Below are 8,683 nucleotides of genomic sequence, written 5' to 3' on the forward strand. Positions count from 1 at the left end.
TCAGCCACCAATTGTGCAAGTTCTCCTGCTTAAAAATATGAGAGAGGCCTGTAATTTTCATCATAGGTACACTTCAACTATGACAGACAAAATTGAAGAGAAAAAATCCAGAAAATCACATTGTAGGGTTCTAAATTCATTTATTTGCAAATTATGGTGGAAAATATGTATTTGGTCACCTACAAACAAGCAAGATTTCTGGCTCTCACAGACCAGTAACTTCTTCTTTAAGAGGCTTCTGTGTCCTCAACACGTTACCTGTATTAATGGCACCTGTTTGAACTTGTTATCAGTATAAAAGACACCTGTCCACAACCTCAAACAGTCACACTCCAAACTCCACTATGGCCAAGACCAAAGATCTGTCAAAGGACACCAGAAACAAAATTGTAGACCTGCACCAGGCTGGGAAGAGTGAATCTGCAATAGGTAAGCAGCTTGGTTTGAAGAAATCAACTGTGGGAGCAATTATTAGGAAATGGAAGACATACAAGACCACTGATAATCTCCCTCGATCTGGGGCTCCACGCAAGATCTCACCCCGTGGGGTCAAAATTATCACAAGAACGGTGAGCAAAAATCCCAGAACCACACGGGGGGACCTAGTGAATGACCTGCATAGAGCTGGGACCAAAGTAACAAAGCCTACCATCAGTAACACACTACGCCGCCAGGGACTCAAATCCTGCAGTGCCAGACGTGTCCCCCTGCTTAAGCCAGTACATGTGCAGGCCCGTCTGAAGTTTGCTAGAGAGCATTTGGATGATCCAGAAGAAGATTGGGAGAATGTCATATGGCCAGATGAAACCCAAATATAACTTTTTGGTAAAAACTCAACTCGCTGTGTTTGGAGGACAAAGAATACTGAGTTGCATCCAAAGAACACCATACCTACTGTGAAGCATGGGGGTGGAAACATCATGCTTTAGGGCTGTTTTTCTGCAAATAGACCAGGACGACTGATCTGTGTAAAGGAAAGAATGAATTGGGCCATGTATCGTGAGATTTTTAGTGAAAACCTCCTTCCATCAGCAAGGGCATTGAAGATGAAACGTGGCTGGGTCTTTCAGCAATGCAATGATCCCAAACACACCGCCCGGGCAACGAAGGAGTGGCTTCGTAAGAAGCATTTCAAGGTCCTGGAGTGGCCTAGCCAGTCTCCAGATCTCAACGCCATAGAAAATCTTTGGAGGGAGTTGAAAGTCTGTGTTGCCCAGCAACAGCCCCAAAACATCACTGCTCTAGAGGAGATATGTATGGAGGAATGGGCCAAAATACCAGCAACAGTGTGTGAAAACCTTGTGAAGACTTAGAAACATTTGACCCCTGTCATTGCCAACAAAGGGTATATAACAAAGTATTGAGATACACTTTTGTTATTGACCAAATACTTATTTTCCACCATAATTTGCAAATAAATTCATTAAAAATCCTACAATGTGATTTTCTGGATTTTTTTTTCTCATTTTGTCTGTCATAGTTGAAGTGTACCTATGATGAAAATTACAGTTCTCTCTCATCTTTTGAAGTGGGAGAACTTGCACAATTGGTGGCTGACTAAATACTTTTTTGCCCCACTGTATATCTATAATTCCATGTGTATAACTTGTATTATCATCTACATTTATGATGAGTATTTCTGTTGAATCGATGTGGCTATGCAAAATCACTGGATGTTTTTGGAACTAGTGAACTTAACGCGCCAATGTAAACTCAGATGTTTTGATATAAATATGAACTTTATCAAACAAAACATACACGTATTGTGTAACAATGAAGTCCTATGAGTGTCATCTGATGAAGATCATCAAAGGTTAGTGATTACTTTTATCTCTATTTGTGCTTTTTGTGACTCCTCTCTTTGGCTGGAAAAATGGCTGTGTTTTTCTGTGACTTGGTGGCGACCTAACAATGGTTTGTGGTGCTTTCGCTGTAAAGCATATTTGCAATCGGACACTGTGGTGGGATTAACAACCAGATTACCTTTAAAATCGTTTAAGATACATGTATGTTTGAGGAATTTTAATTATGAGATTTCTGTTGTTTTGAATTTGGCGCCCTGCACTTTCACTGGCTGTTGTCATATCATCCCGTTAATGGGATTGCAGCCCTAAGAAGTTTAAACGTATTTCTGCTTGAAATTTTTTAATAAATGTTTTTTTTCAATTCTATGAAACCTGTTTTCACTTTGTCATTATGGGGTATTGTGGGTAGATTGATGACAATTTTAAATTTTTTAAATTCATTTTAGAATAAGGCTGTAACGTGACAAAATTGTGAAAAAGGGTAGGGGTCTGAATACTTTCAGAATGCACTATATATATATATTCACGCAAAAGCATGTGTACACTTCTTCAAAATAGTGGATTTGGCTAGTTCAGGAACACCGGTTTCTGACAGGTGTATAAAATCGAGCACACAACCATGCAATCTCCATAGACACAATGGCAGTAGAATGACTTTCAACGTGGCACCGTCATAGGATGCCATCTTTCTAACAAGTCAGCTTGTAAAGTTTCTGTCCTGCTAGAGCTGCACTGGTCAACTGTAAGTGCTGTTCTCTGGAGTGATGAATTGCGATTCACCATCTTGCAGTCCGACAGACAAATCTGGGTTTGGCAGGTGCCAGGAACACGCAACCGGTCCCAATGCATAGTACCAACTGTAAAGTTTGGTGTAGGAGGAATAATGGTCTGGGGCTGTTTTTCATGGTTCGGGCTAGGCCTATTAGTTCCAGTGAAGGGAAATCTTAATGCTACAGTATACATTGACATTCTAGACAATTCTGTGCGTCCCACTTTGTGGCAACAGTTTGGGGAAGGCTCTTTTCTGTTTCAGCATGACAATGTTGAAATGTTTGTCGACATCAGTGTGGAAAAACTTGACTGGTCTGCACAGAGCCCTGAACTCAACCCCATCGAACACCTTTGGGATGTATTGGAAAGCCAGGCCTAATCGCCCAACATCAGTGCCGACCTCACGAATTCTGTTGCCGAATGGAAGCAGGGCCCAGCAGCAGTGTTCCAACATCTAGTGGAAAGTCTTCCCAGAAAAGTGGAGGCTGTTATAGCAGCAAAAGAGGGACCAACTCCATATTACTGGCCATGATTTTGGAATGAGATGTTCAATAAGTGGGTCTCCACATACTTTTGTTCATGTGGTGTGTATAAAAAAATAAATAAACCATCATTAAATGTGCCAGCCTGGTCTCAGAGACTAGACGTAACATAGTAAAAGTAAATCCGGTACACAAATTAGTGGGATATGTTACATTTGGTATGGTTACATAAGAGAGAAGGTTACTTAAGGCAAAAACAAATGTACATTAGGGTGTTTGGTCGGGTGGATGTATAACGCTAACGTCTAGCAACTACTTACACATTTTTAGCTACCTTGCAACTTCTTAGGATGTTAGCTAACCCTTCCCCTAACCCTTTAACCTAACTTCTAACCTTAACCTTAACCCCTAACTTAGCTAACGTTATCCACCTAGCTAATGTTAGCTTTAGCCACCTATAAAAACAAAGATCAAATCCAATCAAATGTTATTAGTCACATGCGCCGAATACAACAGGTGTAGATCTTACAGTGAAATGCTTACGTACGAGCCTATAACCAATAATGCAGTGAAAAAAATATGGATAAGAATAAGAAATAAGAGTAACAATAAAAGTACCGGTACAGAGTCAATGTGCGGGGGCAAAGGTTAGTTGAGGTAATATGTACATGTAAGTAGTTATTAAAGTGACTATGCACAGATGATAACAACAGAGAGTAGCAGTGGTGTAAAAGGGGGGGCAATGCAAATAGTCTGGATAGCCATTCGATTAGATGTTCAGGAGTCTTATGGCTAGGGGGGTAGAAGCTGTTTCGAAGCCTCTTGGACCTAAACTTGGCGTTCTGGTACCGCTTGCTGTGCGGTAGCAGAGAGAACAGTCTATGACTAGGGTGGCTGGAGTCTTTGACAATTTTTAGGGCCTTCCTCTGACACCACCTGATATAGGTCCTGGATGGCAGGAAGCTTGGCCCTGGAGATGTACTGGGCCATACGCTCTACCCTCTGTAGTGCCATGCGGTCCCAGGCCGAGCAGTTGCCATACCAGCCAGTGATGCAACAAGTCAGGACGCTCGATAGTGCAGCTGTAGAACCTTTTGAGGATCTGAGGACCCAATAGAGTCACACCCTCCATATATATAACCTCCCAGTAATTAATTGGGTAATGGGATGATGGATGATGGACATGATGATGGACATCCACAAATGAATACAGTGTCCCGGATTTACATTTACTATGTTACGTCTACTCCTGAGTCTAGGATGCATGTGCACGTATTGCCTTTCTTAGTTTACAAACCATAAGCTAGCTACTAGTAGATAGCTCAAACAGAACGTACAACCAAATGTACTGGCAACCTTTCATCTGTGGTGTGACTGTTAGCTAGCAAGCTACTTACTAGCATGCCAGCAAAAGCACACCATGTTTTGATTGGGTGCCATAATGTAACATTTTCAGAAGAATGAAGGCATCTGACAGCTGTGGCTGCTTTTCATTTCCCTACTAAAGCATTTCATTCCATCCCCATTGAGTATTAGAACGGCTAGCACACAGCAGGCAAAAAGGAATGCTGTCCACAAACGGAGTTGCGGTGTGTGTATAGTATTTGTAGTTTACCTCTGAAAATCACATTTTGCCATTCCATTGTGTGGGTCATTTTCTTACGGTTGATTTAGCTTGTGTCATGAGGGCTAATTATGATGATTAGCCCCAATGTTCCATCTCCTTTTGTCTTTCCACTATCATCAAGCTGTAATGATATACATTTTCGAAAATTCAACATCTCCTGCACATTTTCCCAGACAACCACCGCAGCAGGAATGGTGTGATACAGCTTTCCCAAGGCAAAGAAGGGAGTGGTATGCTGTGAAAGCCTGTGAACACAGACCCAACGTACCTATAAGTCATAGCTATTCATTTAAAATCTGCATCAACTGAGCATTTCAGGCACACAAACATTTCAACTACAAACATTGAAAGTTTCACAAAAAAAAGTGCACGACCAAAAATGGCATATTTCAAATTGTGTACTTCAGAAACACCAGTAAAATCAACTCTTTGACAGCATCACACCTCAGAACAGTAAATAAAGGGAAATTAAATTCACTACCCGTTTAAAACATTTCCCTTTTCAAAAAGATTACAGGCTTCGTAGACAGGCTCCTGTATCTCCTCTACAACGAGGTCACCCTGGACTGAGGTCCGTATTTGGGGAAGCTGTGTGAGCTGTCCATCCCAGGACCCCTGTCTGCCCAGTGTGAGAGGAAGAGGCCATAGCTGGATTTTGTCTCCCACTTCAATCTTGGGGGTGACTGAAGCCTGCTTGATTTGAAGCAGGGTACATGGGTCCCCCACCTTTCCCCCTCCCCTCCCCATCAATCTCTGTAGTTGGTTGCATTTCTTAAAGCCTAACTAACTCACTTTTACGTGATCTCATATCACATTTCGTTACGTTGTATTATTTTATTCAAGCATGCGGATGGGAGATGATTGTTACAAATTGTACGAATCAATGGGTCCTGCACACTGATCTTTATTGAGCTTATGGCTCTATGTCAAATTATGTCTCACCATTAATTCTTTCTTTATTTCTCATGAGTGTTCACGTTGATCAATATTTTGGCTATGCTGGCCTGTTGTAAAATATAAAAATAAATGTCTGATCAATACGCTGTTTTCATGTACATTCCCTTATGTCTAACATGACTGAACACCTCCCTCTGCAACTGGTTCCTGTACTTCCTAGGTAGGCCTGATTACTGATGACGATGAGACAGCCTATAGGGAGGAGGTCTGAGACCTGGCAGTGTGGTGCCAGGACAGCAAGACAAAGGAGCTGATCGTGGACTACAGGAAAAAGAGAGCCGAGCACGCCCCATTCACATCGACGGGGCTGTAGTGGAGCAGGTCGAGAGCTTCAAGTTCCTCAGCGTCCACATCACAAAGGATCTATCATGGTCCACACACACCAACACAGTCGTGAAGAGGGCACGACCATGCCTCTCCCCCTCATGAGACTGAAATGGCATGGGCCCTATGACTGGCTGCATCGCCGCTTGACATGGCAACTGCTTGGCAACTGACATCCGATCTCAAGGCACTACAGAGGGTGATGGTACGGCCTAGTACATCACTGGGTCTGAGATCCCTGCCATCCAGGACCTCTATACCAGGCAGTGTCAAAGAAAGGCCCTAAAATTGTCAAAAACTTCAGCCACGCAAGTCATATACTATACTCTCTGCTTGGTATCAATCCAAGTCTGGAACTAACAGGACGCTGAAAAGCTTCTACCCCCAAGACTGCTAAATAGTTAGTGAAATAGTTAACCAGATAGCTCCCCGGACCCTCTTCATTGACCCTTTTTGAACTCCCTTTTTGAACTCATCACATACGCTGCTGCTACTGTTTATTATCTATCCTGTTGCCAAGTCATTTTATTCCTAGATATATGCACGTATCTAGCTCAATTACCTTGTTCCCCTGCACATCGACTCAGTACTGGTACCGCGTGTATATAGCCAAGTTGTCACACCCTGACCTTAGAGATCCTTTTTATGTCTCTATTTTGGTTTGGTCAGGGCGTGAGTTGGGGTGGGTATTCTATGTTTTCTATTTCTTTGTGTTTGGCCGTGAATGGTTCTCAATCAGGGACAGCTGTCTATCGTTGTCTCTGATTGGGAACCATACTTAGGCACCCTTTTTCCCCACCTGTGGGTGTGGGAAGTTGACTTTGTTTAGAGCACTTTGCGTTTGAGCTTCACGGTTTGTTTTTGTAGTGTTTAGTTTGGCGTCATTTTGATTAAAATAAAGAAAATGTACGCTCACCACGCTGCACCTTGGTCCTCTCCTTTGAACAGCCGTGACACAAGTTATCATTACTCATTGTGTATTTGTGTGTTATTACTTTTCTTAAGTGACTCAGTCTTTACTAATTCTTGTTAAGAAGTGTATCAGTGAAGTGTATTCTGTAATTAGTTACAAAACAATAGCAATACAATTGTGTATTGGTGCTGCTTTTCTGATATCTAACAGTCCATGATTAGCTCTGTTGACCATGAGAGCATTTTGCAGAGAAAATGGGTTGAGGCATACTATTTAGGCTTGGAATGACATGTGGACCATTGTTTACCTAGTCATCAATGACATGTGGCCCATTGTTTACTTTGTTACCTGGCAATGACCAAAGAGCTGTCAGTCATGAACATAAGCTCCCCGTCCACTCGTCCTGTTCTTTCAGGCTTCCTGATAGAGATGAGAGTAAAGGTACAATTTCTTCAATTCTGAGCATTTTTATAGCGTACAAATATTATGGTTGATGTTTTGGTCATTCAAAGTCTGTTTTTACTTGGGGAAATAGGATGACTGTGTGGGACATTTAATACACGTGAAAAGATGGTTTCACGTGTGAAATTTAAGCTCAACATGTGAAAACAGCCATTTCACATGTGAAATCTCCCCCATCTTTCAAACAGACACCTGACATACCATCATTTTTCTTGTCGACTACAAATGATTCTGTGTACGGGCCGATGTAGCAAGGCCTAGACCTCAAAGCTATTGTTGTGAATCATACTGTGGTGCCAATGAAGGATGTTTGGTGAATCAAGCTTGCATCATGAGACCAGGTTCAAGATTGACTTCAAAATTGGATGTTTGTCCATGTCCTCCTGAGGATGTTTGTAAATGCCTTCAAAACCAGCCACTAGGGGCAACAGTGAGTGCTATTACCATAACACCTTGACCTTAACACCGATGGTTGCGTGTTTTAGACTATACCATACCTTAACCCTTCACTTCACCATTCAGAATGAGTGCTTAGTGTTTTAACCATATCCGAAACCTAAACCCTTAACTTCTGAATTTGACGCTTGGAGCAACTTAGAAATTTGACGTTTGGAGAAAAGTGCAAAAACGTCTAATTCTGCATTGAGAGTGTGAGAGCTTGTTGCAAGCATCGCGAAACCTTGCCTTACTTAGCTCTGAGGGCTAACAATCACGTGGCACCCAAGAGACTTGAGTTTAAACCCAGTTGGACACTCCAGTGCATTCCCTTTCCCAACATTCCCTTTTTAATTGCACTACTCTCCATTATGAGAGTGAGAAGTGTGAGGCTAAGACTGAAGTGGTATGAGCCTTTATTAAGCCTACTGCAATGCTTTCTCACCATCGGCGCTATAGAGGTGTGACCATCTCATCTGCCCACAGATGAGGCTGGGGCTCAGCCTAGAAGACCAGCACCCTCCTCCCATTTCCTCGCCTTTTCCTCACGCCCTCCAGACGCACCCTTCTATTCCTGGCTTCTAACCTTGCCCTGACCCCTCTCTCCATCTTGCTCTCCATCCCTCCTTCCCTCCCTCTTTCACTTTACACAACTAGCTGTGTGTGGGAAGTAGCCAGTGTCAATCAGGGGGGCCATGGACAGATGAGAGCTTTAATTAGTGGAGGGAAGGAATGTTTCACCTCTCAGTGAATGGGAGTGCAGAGCGGTCAATCAGGGGTGACAGAAGGCAGGGAGACCTGGACGGGCACTGATTGGCCATAAGTGTTATATCGCCTTAACTAGATGTCACATGCTTTTGATTGGGATGTTAGCACAGCTTTAATATGGAGTCGTTCAGATGAGATA

The sequence above is a fragment of the Oncorhynchus tshawytscha genome, linkage group LG05, assembly GCF_018296145.1.
Source record: "Oncorhynchus tshawytscha isolate Ot180627B linkage group LG05, Otsh_v2.0, whole genome shotgun sequence".
Taxonomy (NCBI): domain Eukaryota; kingdom Metazoa; phylum Chordata; class Actinopteri; order Salmoniformes; family Salmonidae; genus Oncorhynchus; species Oncorhynchus tshawytscha.